The 16,199-nt window shown below is 44.6% G+C and overlaps 1 protein-coding gene and 1 long non-coding RNA gene across 3 annotated transcripts in view; one reads left to right on the forward strand and one right to left on the reverse strand.

The window, feature by feature from the left end:
- MRC2 (mannose receptor C type 2) overlaps positions 1-16,199 on the reverse strand; it is a 54,645-nt gene that overhangs the window by 32,654 nt on the left and 5,792 nt on the right. The gene's annotated exons all lie outside the window — the stretch shown is intronic.
- LOC112652872 (uncharacterized) lies at positions 10,169-15,836 on the forward strand. The gene is made up of 3 exons (XR_003131782.3): positions 10,169-10,384; positions 13,142-13,284; positions 15,270-15,836. It is a non-coding gene; the product is annotated as an uncharacterized LOC112652872 (long non-coding RNA).

Genomic DNA, 16,199 nt, shown 5'->3' on the forward strand with positions numbered 1-16,199 from the left:
GGTCCTGGGATGGACCCTGCATGGAGCCTGCTTCTCCCTCTGCCTGTGTCTCTGCCTCTCTCTATGTGTCTCTTGAATAAATAAATAAAATCTCTAAAAAATAAATAAAATTTATTTTGGGGGCTCCCGGGTAGCTCTGTGGGTTGAGTCTGGGGCTCTTGATCTCAGCTCAGGTCATGATCTCAGGGTTGGTGAGATCCCGCCCCATATCTGGCTCCCTGTTCAGCGGGAGTCTGCTTCTCTCCCTCCCTTCCCACTCATGCTCTCTCTCTCTCAAATAAATAAATCCTTAATATTTAGTTTTGACCAAGTGGCTGCAGAGGCGTGTGCAGGTTGGGGGAGGGGGGAGTAACCTAAAGCTAAATCATTAGAAGCCTCCATGCTCACTGCACAAGCAACAGAAGTATGAATTTCCTTTGGCCCTTTCTCTGTTTCCCAATTTTCCACACTGAAATAATTTTTTATTTATTTTATTTTTTAAAGATTTTATTTATTTATCCACGAGAGAGAGAGAGAGAGAGGCAGAGACACAGGCAGAGGGAGAAGCAGGCTCCATGCAGGGAGCCCGACATGGGACTTGATCCTGGGTCTCCAGGATCACGCCATGGGCCAAAGGCAGGTGCTAAACCTCTGAGCCACCAGGGCTGCCCTGAAATAATTTTTTTAAATGTAGATACCCACTCACAAACTAGAAATGTGTAGAGAATTATGCTGAATGCAATGGTTTGTTTGCTAGAAATTGGTTTCAAATATAAAGGTTTGAAGGTTTGAGGTTTCAAATATAAACCTTCGATTTACTAGAAACCTTTTGTGAACAATTTCCAGATAACAGTCTTTCAAATAATACTTGAAATACGATTGAGATTTCCATTCCACTGCACAAGAGGACCTTACTGGCCTCTGTCTCTGGCCTCTCCATGTGCTGGGTGTTTGCCTGGCATGGTCTGGACTCAATAAATGTTTGTCAAGTGACAAAATGAATGTGAACCGAGGATCTTAGAATTCATCTCGTCAATCCTCTAGAGTAGTAAAATCAAACACAAACCAAGATCAGACTTGAAAATTCCCTGTGCAGACAAAACCAGTGTAGTCATACGAGCAAAGCTTAATTTAGCTTATTGGCAACACAAGCAAAGCTAACCTGAACTGGATAAATACTTATGTCTCTGAAACATCATAAGCAAAACTTAAATGGATCTCCAAAATTGATATGAGGTAACCACAAACCAAGTCCCTTTCTTCCTTTCTTTCTTTCTTTCTTTCTTTTTCTTTCTTTCTTTCTTTCTTTCTTTCTTTCTTTCTTTCTTTCTTTCTTTCTTTCTTTCTTTCTTTCTTTCTTTCTTTCTTCCTTCCTTCCTTCCTTCCTTTCTTTCTCTTCCTTCCTTCCTTTCTTTCTTTCTTTTTCTTTCTTTCTTTCTTTCTTTCTTTCTTTCTTTCTTTCTTTCTTTCTTTCTTTCTTTCTTTCTTCTTTCTTTCTTTCTCTTTTTTTAAAAGATTTTATTTATTTACTTGAGAGAGAGAGAGCGAGCATGAGCAGAGGGAGAGGAAGAAACAGATGCCCCGCTGAGCAGAGAGTCTGATGTGAGGTTCATTCCCAGGACCCTGAGACATAACCTGCGCTGAATGCAGATGCTTAACCGACTGAGCCCCCCAGGTACCCCCAAGTCCTGTTCATTTAAAAAAATTTTAATATTATAACTAGTCACTGTGAAGAATAAACACTTACTGCCTCCACACCATCTAAGCTGCTTTATAACAATCTACCGGAGAGCCTCATTCCATGTTTTGGTTTGAATGCTCCAGGTTTATAATCTGTTTGGGGTGTGCACAAGAAACTTTTACTAATTATACTTCAGTGATTCATTGGCTTTACTTCTGCTGTCTTCTGAACCTTTGACAAGAATGTGGAAACAGAAACATAGAAAGCTTCAGTGACTTGTCCAAGGATCCTTGTCCTTGTCCATGACCTTTTCATTTGAACTAAAACTTGTTAAAGTCCCAACAGCACAATGCCAGGATTTGCTTATATAGGAGGATTGTGTACTTTATTGTCTAATATTGAGAATGTAAAGAGGAATTCACAATAATTACACCAGTGGAACAAGCTTGAACCAGACCTATCTCATGCAAACTAGGACTTAAAGTCACCCTGTACTTTAAGAGACACAAATAATGATGACGTTTACCATGGGGTTGCTAGGTACCAGTGCCAGGTTCCAAGGCTTTCTCGTCAATCCTCAGAGCGACCCTCAGAAGTAGGTAAAATTCCCATTCCATTTGACAGATGAGGAAAACAAGGTATTAAATGAGAGACCAGACATCTTGACAACACAGTGGATAAGGGGCAGAGCTCAGATGGGAGCCCAGGAGGACGGGTTGCAAAGCTGAGCACCAAACAACTGTTCCAGGTGCTTTGTATCGATAAGCCACAGCCGAGTTATATTTGGTCTTCACAATGTGCAAAAGAAAAGTGAGCCAACATTTAAAACTCAAGAGATTGGGATGCCTGGGTGGCTCAGCAGTTGAGCATCTGCCTTGGGCTCAGGGCGTGATCCCGGGGTCCAGGACTGAGTCCCACATGGGGCTCCTGAGGAGAGCCTGCTTCTCCTTCTGCCTCTCTCTCTGTCTCTCATGAATAAATAAATAAAATCTTAAAAAAAAAAAAAAACTCAAGAGATTTCACATAATAAAAACCTGGATTTCCAGTTTCTCTTGGGAAACACCAGGAGGCCTGACAACACTGAGCCAGTGTGCCCATAGGCAGCCAGTCCCCATTGGGGGGTGGAGCTACTCACTGAGATGGGGCTCCATAGCTTGCCACAGTTCCCACCCATCCCTCTTGTAAGCCCCTCAGCCCCCACCCCAACACTGAGGTGAGATGAGAGAGGCCGTATATTATCATGCCTCCATGACTTTTTAGCAGAGAGGAGAAACATTCTATCTCTATCAAGAATGACCAGAGGGCTGTGCCTATTTCAAAACCAAAAATAAAAAGGGGGGAGGGTCCTCTAAATGAGGCTCCGCAGGAACCACCATGTCCCTGTGACATTCCTTTCACGAGACATTTCTGAAATAAAGCACACCAGGATTCTGAGAAATCATGACACGTTTCATAACAAGCTCTTCCTCTACTCACTGGCAATTTCTTGGCCTTCTGACCTGGCAACATCCAAGGATGACTTGTTTGGTTCTAAGAGCAGAGCATGGCACTCTTTAAAGTTAACTGAGTTTGGAATCTTTTAGCTTGGGAACCTTCAGGATCTCCCTAAAACTACATGCTGGAGATTAGACACTTGCTGACTTCTACAATGACAGGCCAACAGGACCTTACACCTCCTGGAGGTGCCACAGTGGAGGGGTCAGGAGGGGAGCTCCGGAATCTATACCCACCCAGGTTCGAGTCCCTGTGTGGGTCCCGGGACCAGCTGCCTCACTTCGAGCCTTGTTTGGGGAGGACACTAATGAGGCCCGTCTTCTGGGTGTCTGGGAGAATTCAGCAAGAAAACACTTCAAGATGCTCTGTACCTGGTAAACAGTAATGGAAGGCCAGTACTACTATTTGATATTTAAGCAAGAGCTTTAGTCCTGACTGGCGCTGTGAGCTCAAGAATCTGTTTGTTTCACAGCAGAGAGCCTGGGAACCAGGCTTAGCAGACACTGCTATCTGGATGAGAGGAAACGATAAGAGGAAATAAGGCCAAGGACTTGAGTGTTTAAGCTGGTCTTCAAGAGAATTAAAAGAAAAATAAATTCACAGTCCAGATGTGGAATCCTTCCCCCAATTCCCATGGGTACCTTGGCAACTGCCATTTGCTTCTGGCCTTTGGACTTCTGTATCCCTCCCCAGGTGTGCCTGGAAGGGAGATGCAGGAAGAAGAGTGTGCCAGGGCAAAATGTGTGTATGTGCGTGTGTGTGGGTCTCTGGGAGAGTCAGGGCAGCGTGGGGTGTGCTCTGCTCCCTGCCACATCCTGGTTCTGCAGAAATAAACTCCAAGGCCAGTTGTAAAGGAAAAATGAGGTCAGAAAATAGGCAGCCAGAGGGGAGAGTGTGGAAGGAGGCCGGATAGCGCCTACACTGCTTGGCCTGGCAGGTGCAGGACAGGAGCGCAGAGGCTGCATGAGATCCTCTCTGGGGCTCGGGTAGTCATGCAGCTCCATGGTCCCTTACCTACAAGAAGGACCAGAGGATGGGAAATCTCAGACCTAGCCTGGGAGTTCGAGTTCTGTCATTACAATCTAAATGACCTTAGGGGACTCTATTTTCTCACCAGTAAACTGAATTATAAAATACCCTCCTTGCCTCTTCACAGACTCCTGGGGAGATCTCCAGGGAGAGGACTGGAATACTTATGTGATTCTTTTTGGGTCTGTCTCCCCCATTAACCAGTTCCTTGAGAACAGGAGCTGTGTCTCATCCATGTGTCTCCCTGGTGTGGGACACACAACAGGTGTTCCACACGTGTCTGCTGAGTTGAATTGGACTGGGGGGAGGGAGGGGTGGAAACCAAGCTGCACTGTGTCCTGTGGGTAAGGGCTTAACATCCTCTAAATTATACCCTCCTTTAAAACTGGTCTATGTATAGACAATGAACCGAAGGCAATAAAGGAAACACAAAATTATTTGTTGTGCCAGGAGGTTGGCATTATACATAACTTTTGACTATATTATTTTTTTAGACTTTATTTATTTGACACAGAGAGAAAGGGGGAGAGAGAGAGAGAGAGAACATAAGCAGAGGGGAGGGGCAGAGGGAGAAGTAGGCTCCTCGCTGAGCAGGGAGTCCAATGTGGAACTCAATCTCAGGACCCTGGGATCATGACCTGAGCCGAAGGCAGATGTTTAACTGACTGAGCCACCAAGGTGCCCCTCAATTATATTACTGTAATGTTTCTAGAACAGATAAAACCAAGGGAAGGGAGACACAGGGGTTCTTAAGATCTTGAAGAAACCAAATCTTTCTATATTTCCCACAGAACCTGATTCAGTGCTCAGTGTTTGTGAATTTAACTTGTTTTGCCCTGGACAGACACAAAGGGTCACATACACAACACCTGATTCCCCACCTCCATTTGTGACACTACCCAGACCCACGATAACACACTAGGCCTGACCTACAAAGGAATGTCTGTGCTGGGCCCCTCCAATTACTTCTCTTTCCCCACCCATTCACTCCCTTTTCCTGATTTCTTTCATACACTTTTTAGAACCATATAAAAAGAGTACTGCTCCCACAACCATCACTGATATTAATTGAAAATCATGGCGTGGTTAAGAGACCTTAGGTTTTAGATACAAGGCTGGGTTTGAATTCCTGCTTTCAAACTAGTCATTTGACCTCTTCATCCTTCAGTGTTGTCATCTGTTCAGTGGAGAAATGGTTAGCATGGGCTAGGAGCCATGCTCAGTGCTGCCCACCAGGAAGCTGGCAGGACTGGGTGAGACCACGGATGGAAAGGCCTCATCAGCCTGCCTGGCAAAAAGTGAGCTCGTGGTTGTAGTTAGCAACCTATGTAGTAATAGGAGGGTAACTTTCCTGGAGGAGAATTTGGCAATATGTGTCAAAAGCCTTCAAAAGCTTTTGAAGCTCTGACTCCTAAATGCTCTGACTCCTAAATTCACTTCATAGGAATTTAACTTAAGGAAATAATTAGGAATCTATGCAAAAATTTAACCACACAGCATTATTTGTAATAGCAGTGACTGGGCGGGGAATGTCCAACAATATGGTGTTGACTAAGTTACCTGAAATACACTCATGTGATGGAACACTATGCAGACAACAGAAATACACCTTTAAAAGAGAATCCAGACATGGATAGAGGTTCATATTCTAATTAAACAAAAACCAAATGCGGGGGTGCCTGGCTGGCTCAGTTAGAAAAGCATGCAATTCTTGGTCTTGGGGTTTTGAGTTCAAGGCCTGTGTTGGGTATAGAGATTACTTAAATAAATATTAAAAAAAAAAAAAAACCCGAATGTATAATATGATCTCCTTTCTATTTTCTTTTAAATCAAGGGAAATCTAGAACAATATTTTTGCTTTCTTGTTCTTGAGTGTCCAAATTGCCTGAGGAGGAATGCAAGTGCTCAGGCCCTGCAACAGAGCTACTGAATTAGAACCTCAGGGTAAAGGAATATCTGGATTGTAATCAACATTCCCAGGTACACACGAATTCTAGAACCACTGTATACACACTGTCAACAGTGGTTATCACTGACTTATGGGATAGCTGATTTTTTTCACTCTTCTTTGCATTTTTTTTAAGATTTTTATTTACTTATTCATGAGAGAGACAGACAGACACAGGCAGAGGGAGAAGCAGGCTCTATGCAGGGAGCCGGATGTGGGACTCGATCCCGGGACTTCAGGATCACACCCTGGGCTGAAGGCGGCGCTAAACTGCTGAGCCACCCGAGCTCCCTCTTCTTTGCATTTCCTACAATGAACATGTTTGCTAATTTAAAAAAGATTAGAGAATATGCGTGTGCGTGTCTATCCTTTGTTTCAAACTTAACCCTAAGTGACCTCAACTTATATGTGCAAAGTTCTAATTAAACTCAGCCTATCTGTAAAGGGAAGTTAAAGGAATGAATCAGAAGAGATGCTCCCCAAGAGAATCTATAGATGGGAGACACTACACACCTAGTCATGTGCCAAGGAGTAGAGACCCCTAACAACAAAGAAGCTGGGTGACTCCAGAAGCATTAAACTGATGCGAATCAAACCACCTTCCCACCTTGCATCAGGATCCCCATTAGTCTGCAGGTCCAATGTGCTAAGATGCATACAGGGGTATCCATAACAATGAAATGAGAAATGACCCAAATGGCCAATAAGGGATAAGTTATGGTACATCCATACAATGGAATCCTATCCAACCAATAAAAGCATTGGGTGGAAATATATTGATGTATGGGCACATGAAAGAATGTTACAAAACAACATGAAAACATGTCAAGTTTCATAAAGGAAGAGGAGTGGGAGGGAAGGCAATTTGAACTTTTTGTTTTTAGATTTTGTTTATTTTAGGGAAAGAGAGCAAGGAAGAGGGAGGAGAGGCAATTTGAAATTTTTTTTAGATTTTGTTTATTTACTTGAGAGAGAGAGAGAGAGAGAGAGAGAGAGAGAGAGGGCAGCCCCAGTGGCGCAGCGGTTTAGCGCCGCCTGAAGCCCAGGGTGTGATCCTGGGGTCCCGGGATCGAGTTCCGCATCGGGCTTCCTGCATGGAGCCTGCTTCTCCCTCTGCCTGTCTCTGCCTCTCTCTTGTTCTCTCTGAATAAATAAATAAACCAATCTTTAAAAAAAAAAAGAGAAAGAAAGAGAGAGGTCCTGTGAGTAGTGGGAGGAGCAGAGGGAGAGGCACAAGCAGACTCTGTGCTAAGCACGACATGAGGCTCAAGACCCTGAGATCATGACCCCAGCTAAAACCAGGAGTCAGAAGGATACTCTCTAAAATGTTAACAGTGGTTGTTTCTTAGTGATGAGATTTCAAGTAATTTTTCTTTTTTGGTAACTTTTCCTATTATTGGGATCCCTGGGTGGCGCAGCGGTTTGGCGCCCGCCTTTGGCCCAGGGCGTGATCCTGGAGACCCGGGATCCAATCCCACATCGGGCTCCTGGTGCATGGAGCCTGCTTCTCCCTCTGCCTGTGTCTCTGCCTCTCTCTCTCTGTGACTATCATAAAATTTTTTTTCCTATTATTTTAATTGTATGCTATAAATAAGCACAAGTTTTTATAATCATGAATAAGTTTTTTTTTTAATTTTATTTATTCATGAGAGACACACAGAATGAGGCAGAGACACAGGCAGAGGGAGAAGTAGGCTCCATGCAGGGAGCCCGATGTGGGACTAGATCCCGGGTCTCCAGGATCAGGCCCTGGGCTGTAGGCAGGTGCTCAACTGCTGAGCCACCCGGGCTGCCCCATGAATAAGTATTTTTTAAAGTGATCTCTATGCCTTATGTGGGGCTCGAACTCATGACCCTGAGATCAAGAGTCACATGCTCTAGGGAGCCAGCCAGGCTCCTGCAAATATATTCTTATCTTGAAAAAAAAAAAGGAATATTGTCTTTTTGTAGCCTCATTTAAGTTCACTTACTGAAGCTTTCCACACATTTAGATGTGCTGCCGAGGGCCTAGGGAAGGCAGGAGAGTTAGAGAAGATGGGGGGAGCTGAAGGGTATTGTCATGAGCCTTCCCATGAAGGCAAGAACCTAATCTGACCCCAAAGGGCTTTCTATACCTTACTAAAAAGACCACACGTGTGGAGGGCAGGAAGATTAAAGAGACATTTCCCACATTAAAAAAAAAAAAAGTAAGATTTTTTTTATTTTTAAGTAATCTCTACACGCAATCTGGAGCTCAGATTCACAACCCTGAGATCCAGAGCCACAGGCTCTGCCTACAGAGCCAACCAGGTATACCCCAAATGAAAATGTAAAGTGAAAAATAAATGTCAAGAAAAACGTAAAATGAAAACAAATGGCAAGATATTTGTAAAAAACACGGCAAGAAGCTTATATTAATCAATGAGCAAAATATAGATATCGTGAAAATTTTAAGCCACTAAGATCTGAAGAGATGATGATCAAGGATATGAACACGGTTGACAAAAAAAAATAGTCATGTCTAATTGGGCTATGGGACATCTTTACTAGCCCTTGGAATACTAGTAATGGCCCTATTTGCTGGATCTGAGCACTGGTTACATGGGTGTGTTCAGTTTGTGAAAACTCATTGAACTGAACATTCCTATGTTCATCTCCCTGTACTTAAAGATTTTAAAAACAAGGGATTGATAAGCACAAGATTCAGGACAGAGATTGGGTTGGTGGGAACGAGGAAGACAGGAGAGAAGCACATAGCTAAAGGGAAGTATTGCAATGTTCTGTCTTGGATTAGGTAGCGGGTTCACAAGATACTTACTACTTTTCTTTTTAAAGATTTTACTTATTTATTCATGAGACGCACATAAAAGGCGGAGACATAGAGGGAGAGGCAGGCTCCTTGTGGGGAGCATGATGTGGACTCATCCCAGGACCCTGGGCTCACGACCTGAGCTAAAGGAGACGCTCAACCACTGAGCCACCCAGGTGCCTCTCAATGTTCATGTTTTTTTTTTTTTATTTTTTTAATTTTAAGACTTTATCTGTTTATTCATGAGAGACACACGGAGGGAGGGAGAGGGAGAGAGAGAGAGGCAGAGACACAGGCAGAGGGAGAAGCAGGCTCCATGCAGGGAGCCCGACGTGGGACTCGATCCCGGGTCCCCAGGATCACGCCCTGAGCTGAAGGAGGTGCTAAAGCGCTGAGCCACCAGGGCTGCCCAGTTCATGATGTTTTAATCAACACTTATTAATTTATAAAAGGCGGCCTTGGAGAGAACCAAACAAGCCCGCATTGCATCCCTGGCTCTGCCACTCACCAGCTATGTGATCCTGACTAAATTTCTCTGGCTCAGTTTCCTTATCTGTGAAATGGAGTTACGGGAGGCTTAAAACCGTATACGTGGGACTGCCCAGCACGGACTCCGACAGACCTTACGCACTTCTAGTTAAGTATTAAGCGCGGCCTCCACTTCTTGCACAGTGTTATAGAGAAACATCAGGAAACTTTTCCAAAGCAGAAAGCCTTCCAAAAGCCCTGCTCCCTAACTTCGGCGCCTTTCTGATTCGCTCTCCAGTCCAGGACAAACGTATGGCTATTGAGTGCTTACAGAACTCAGTTAAGTCCCCCTGCCCCTTACCCCTCTGCGAACACTGCACTTAGGTTAAGTGCGAGGCCGAGAGAAGCAGGCTGGCGTCCGGGGGCTGCTGAGGTCAGGAGCGCCGGGGCGGGTCTCCGCCGCCGCACCGCGACCCTCCGGGGGCGCAGGGAACCCGCCCTGGCCCAGCTCCCGCCGGGGCTCCTCGCCTGCAAGCGGGCAGGCCCCACTCCAAAGAAAAAAAACCACCCACAAAACAAAACGGGAGGAGCGGGCGAGGAGCGGCGGGGAGCACGGCCGCCAGGGTCCCAGTTCGCGGGGCCGCCCACCGCGCTCCCCTCCCGCGCTCCGCAGCCGCTGCCAGGCCGTCTCCGCCCCGCGCGCCGCAGCCGCAGCGAGCTCCCCCGGCGCCCTGGCGCCCGGCCGCGGGGGAAGGGCCGCCCTCCCAGCGAGCCTCTGATTGGTCCCCTGGAGTCACGTGCTGCAGGCGGGCCAATTACAGCGAGGGAGCCGGGGAGCGCCGCTGGCGTCACGTGGCTCGGCGAGCGGACCGCTGCCCCCGGCCTCCCCATTGCGAGCCGTGCAGACGTGTTCAAAGGGAAGAAAGGCCTCATCTGGAGTCACACGATGCAGTACAGTACAGTAAACTACGACCTGTGCCTTCTCTTCGTTTTTCGCGTATGTGCTGCCGAAGCGAGCTCTGTAACTTCGGCTCAATTTCGGTGTGACTTTTCTACCAATTTTGTCTATATACTCAGAATACAATAGATGTTCATGTACATCCATGATAAATATGCGTAATTTATAGGTATATGTGTATGTGATATATGCAGGTACATCACACATCTATACAAACGTTTTTGATTCTTTTTGTACTTAACATTTCAGCAAAAGGATTTTTGTCTCCAAAAACTTTTCTAAGAACCGTTTTAGTGGCTGTATGCTATTCCATGAGGCCATCTAATCTACCGCGTTTCATCTATTCATTATTAATAGCCTTCAACTTATAAAGAGGTTTTTATCACGATACAGAACATGGGGTTACTTCGATCTTTGTGGGCACTATTTTCAGGGTTGAAAATGGTACCTTGTTTGCTGGCAATTTTAAACATTTCCCACAGGCTGGTTAGACATTGCTACTTCTCTTCTTGGTGAACTCTGCTCACGGCCTTTGCAGTCTTATCTATAACGATTTTAGATACCTGAAAACTACCGGAGATTCCTGTCTTTCCTCATTGGCTTATACGAGCTTCTTGCCATAAACACTACACAGACCTCTTTTCCCTGGTTGTTCTTTTTAATTCTCTTTAAGACCCTTTCTAGCCGGATCCCTGGGTGGCGCAGTGGTTTGGCGCCTGCCTTTGGCCCAGGGCGCGATCCCGGAGACCCGGGATCGAATCCCACGTCGGGCTCCTGGTGCATGGAGCCTGCTTCTCCCTCTGCCTATGTCTCTGCCCCTCTCTCTCTCTCTCTCTGTGTGTGTGACTATCATAAAAAAAAAAAAAAAAGACCCTTTCTGGCCAAACTTTTCCCACTAGTGGCAACCATTCTCCTGATTTCAAACAGCATAGTCTCTTTCTTGTATTTAAAAAAAATGTATTCATGAGAAATAGAGGGAGAAGCAGGCTCCCCACAGAGCAGGGAGTCCAGATGCAGGACTCAATCCCATGATCCTGGGATCATGACCTGAGCTGAAGGCAGGTGCCTAACCGACTGAGCCACCCAGGCACCCTCCTGTATTTTGTATTGATAGGATCATATGGCATGAGCTCCCTTGCATCTGGCTCAGTGTTTGTGACCTTCATCCACACTGTTGCATGTGGTTGTGGATTGTTCATTCTCATTGCTCTGAAGATTTTATTTTTATTTATTTGAGAGAGAGAGAGAAAGAGAGTGCCCATGCGTGAGTTAGGGGAAGGGCAGAGGGCAAGGGAGAAGGGAGGGGCAGAGGGAGAGGGAGAAGCAGACTCCTCACTGAGCAGGAAGCCCAATGTAGGGTTCGATCCTAGGACTCAAGGATCAAGACCTGAGCTGAGAGAGTATTATGCTGAGTGAAATAGGTCAATCAGAGAAAGACAATTATCATATGGTTTCACTATATGTGGAATATAAGAAATAGGGACCATAAGGGAAGGGGGGAATCTGAGTGGTGAAAAATTAGAGAGGAAGACAAACCATGAGAGACTCCTAACTCTGGGAAACAAAGGGTTGCAGAAGGGGAGGAGGGTGGAGGAGGGTGGTGGATAGGGTGATTGGGTGACAGGTACTAAGGATGGCACATGATGAGATGAGCTCTGGGTGTTATACATTGGCAAATTGAATTTATTTATTTTTAAAGCATTTTATTTATTTATTCATGAGATACACAGAGAGAAGGCAGAGACACAGGAAGAGGGAGAAGCAGGCTTCTCGCAGAAGCCTGATGTGGGACTCGATCTTGGGCCTCCAAGATCATGCGTCCTGGCAAATTGAATTTAAATAAATAAATAAATAAAAAGACTGGGATCCCTGGATGGCTCAGCGGTTGAGCGCCTGCCTTTGGCCCAGGGCATGATCTTGGAGGCCCAAGATCGAGTCCCACATCAGGCTTCTGCGAGAAGCCTGCTTCTCCCTCTTCCTGTGTCTCTGCCCAACAGCCCCCCCCCCCATGTCTATCATGAATAAATAAATAAAATCTTAAAAAAAAAAAAAAAAAAAAAGACCTGAGCTGAAGGCAGGCGCTTTAACCAACTGAGCCACCCAGGTGCCCCTCATTGCTCTATACTATTCAATTGTGTAGCGCTCCCATAATTTATACCTTCTGTTGATGGGAATTTGGGTAGTTTTCAGTTGGGGCTGGATTTAAGTTTGGGGCCATTATGAATAGAGCTGCTGTAAACAATTCTGCTTTTCGGTTACTTTTTAGTTGTTCCTTCCCTTGTTTTAGTTGAGTTCCTTAGATTACCTACTAAATACAAAGGGGCAAAGGGATCTCTTATCTTTTTAGTGATCTGGTAAACAACCTGAATCAGGTGACCAAAGTTAGCTTTACCAATAGGGAAACGTACTTAATGTGATACAATGGAAAGGACATGGCACGACCCATGTACATTTCTTTCCAAAACTGTTTAACATGAATGTATTGAGTGAACATCAGATAAATATGGACTGTGGACATTCTACAAAACAACTGGCCTGAAGTCATAAAAAATGCAATGCTGTAAAAGACAAAAAGACCAAGTAACTATTCTAAAATAAGAGACTGAAGAGACAGGACACTGAATTGGATCCTGGATTGAAAAAACAAACAAAAAACCAAACAGCTGTAAAAGGGTATTATTGGGACAACTAGAGAAACCCAAACATGGACTGCATATTAGAAAAAGAATTGTTGTATGATAAATATATGTAATATATATATATAATATATATATTAAGATTTTATTTTTTTGACAGAACAAGAGAGAGCACAAGCAGGGGGCAGAGAGAGAGAGAAGCAGTTTCCTCACGGACCAGGGAGCCGGATGCAGGGTTTGATCCCAAGACCCCGCGACCACACCCTGAGCCAAAGGCAGACGCTCAACCACTGAGCCACCCAGGTACCCTCCATGTATCTTTTCAATGTGTATTTTGTTTTGGCTATTATAAACAGTGCTTCCGGGCTCTTTCTAAACTGCCATTGCTATTACACCCTCAGAGCCTTCAGAGAGGTTAAGCATCTCTGGGGTTATACCAGGAAATCCTTTCTCAGGGACTAAGACTGACGACAAGCCTGTTTCCAGTTGAATTCCTACTTGCCCTGGCTGGTCTCACTCAGGGCTATTCTCTCTCCTCTCAGACAGGTTCCTGACCCCACATCTGAGATTTCAGAGAGGTCTATGGCTCCCATCTTTCTTTTAATTAACTTAAAAACTACACCTGGGGACTCCTGGGTGGCTCAGCAGTTAGGCGTCTGCCTTTGGCTCAGGGTGTGATCCTGGAGTCCTGGAATCGAGTCCCACGTTGGGCTCCCTGCACGGAGCCTGCTTCTCCCTCTGCCTGTGTCTCTGCCTTTCTTTCTGTATATTTCATGAATAAATAAAATCTTTTAAATAAATAAATAAGTAAATAAGCAAATAAAAACTGCACCTAAAATGGAATTAGTAAACATTTGACTCTATTTATGCTGTTCCACATTTTGGGGGAGATTACTTTCATTTTTTTTTTTTTTTTTTTTTTTTTTAATTTTTATTTATTTATGATAGTCACACAGAGAGAGAGAGAGAGAGAGAGAGGCAGAGACATAGGCAGAAGGAGAAGCAGGCTCCATGCACCGGGAGCCCGACGTGGGATTCGATCCCGGGTCTCCAGGATCGCGCCCTGGGCCAAAGGCAGGCGCCAAACCGCTGCGCCACCCAGGGATCCCGGGAGATTACTTTCAAAATGCAACTTCAGGAAGGCAGAAACCATGCCCACCTTGTTCACCATGGTGTCCTCAGCACCAAATACTATTCCTGGTATACTGTTAGTGCTCAGGAAAACAACCAAAACAGTTGAAGTGAATGAATGAAAAGATGAATGTCAGTGTCAGGCATGCATCTCCACTTGTTACTGGTATGTGCACATTATTTTCTAAGATTGCCTTGTGGTCATGAGAACTTGCCTAGTTAGATTTCCGTGTATTGACATTAGCTATTTGTCACTTTGAGCTACATAAATTGTCATATTAAGATATCTTTGCTTGCTTAGCCATAATTTTATCATCTGGCATTTAAATGCTTTCCAGTTTGTTTTGCTGCTATAAATAGCACTATTAAGAGCATTTTTTTTTTCCTCCTTGGGATTAGGGCCTTATAAATTCCCCAAAGTGGAATTACGAGGTCAAAGGAGATGAACTCTTACATAACTAGTTTCTTACATATCGTCTGAAAGACTGAATCCTGAAAAACGGCACCAATTTACAGTGCCGTAGTCATACATACTGATTTCTTCTGAGCTCGGCCAAGATTAGGTGTTCTGTTTTCGCTAGTTTAATTATAATTTAAAGAGAATTAATTCCTTTAATTTCTAGTGATCTTTGCACTTCCCACGTGACAACTTGCCATCTGAAGTTCCTCAGGTGTGATCAGCTATGAATTGAAATTAAATTTTTAATGATAATCCAGTTGTCCAATGACATTTAAAAGTAAAGATTCTTTTCCCCATCACTGTGTTGCTTCTGGTAGATCTCCCATTAAGTTCTTACAATGAGTTTAAATCTACTTCTGAAATTTATTCTAGTCCATTGAATGTTTTGTTCTGTTTAATTCAGTGATATATGTTTTTCATGATTGGGACATCATCTAAAACTCTGGAAGGACAACTCTCCTTACTGTCTTTCTACTACAACAAAATATTCACATCATAAGAAAAAAAGTTTGTAATCAGATGAGGCCGATGAACTTATGGGGGCAATCATTTTACAGTGTATACACATCTCAAAACATTATGCTGTATACTTTAAACTAACACAGTGTTATAGGTCAATTAATTATACTGCAATAAAACTGGGTGTGGGGGGGTGTCTTTGGAACACTTGTCTGTTTTTTCCTCTTTGTTTCATTAGGTTCTTCCTAAATGCCACTGTATCCAAGGTGCTGTGCTGTACTGTAAATGCCTGTCCCAGAGTCTAGAGAGGGAGGAAGTGGCTCCACCAGGCAGGTGAAGAGCTCTGGAAAGGAAAGGCTTCTGCGAGCTGAGGGCAACTGGAAGGCCTCAGGTCTGAGCTGGGGCTCTGATCTGAGGAAGCAGGAGCTCCTCGCAGGGAGAAAGGCAAGAGCAGAAGCTTTGCTGGGCAGAAACTTAGCTCAGAAGGCCTAAAATTCTCAATTCTAGAAATTCAGACTTTGTTCTGCTGAAGATTAAATCTGCCTTTGAGGAACAATTGTGGCAGCAGTGCTGGCTCTGGATTGAGGTTGGAGGGGAAGACAGGAGGCAGAGACCATGGACACACACTGAGTGACAAAGGCCAGAGGAAGAGAGAATTTTCAAAAAGTGTCCATCCTTAGGGAAGCAGTTTTTTGTACAGCCTTTTTTGTACATCCTGAGCGCTATTAAGGATGCAGCAGCTCTGTAGCCTGTCATGGAAAGATCCGCAAGAATATTATAAAATAAACATTATTTTGTAGCATTATACAGTATAAAATAGGGTCCCATTTGTGTAAAAGAGCATTTTTGTGTGTTTGCATATTATAAAAACCAGAAGATTATGTCATGAACTGCTGACAGGGGTTACTACAAGCTGTGGGCTGAAGGGAGGGAGGACCTCAAATTGTTAACACTTTACTCCCGTATGGTCTTGCTTTCCACTGAGCATGCATTCTCCAAACTGAGGTTATCAACAGCACCCACCAGGCTGCAAGGTGAGGCCCGAGGAGGGTCGCTGAAATTAGTAAGTAGGGGGCCTAGTTACTGTGACCAGCAGGAGAAAGCACCCTATAGTGACCTGGGGTCAGGGAGCAGCTCCGGGAACTGGCTAGGCTTTCACGCAGTCCAG

Source organism: Canis lupus, chromosome 9 (genome assembly GCF_003254725.2).
Source record: "Canis lupus dingo isolate Sandy chromosome 9, ASM325472v2, whole genome shotgun sequence".
Taxonomy (NCBI): Eukaryota; Metazoa; Chordata; class Mammalia; order Carnivora; family Canidae; genus Canis; species Canis lupus.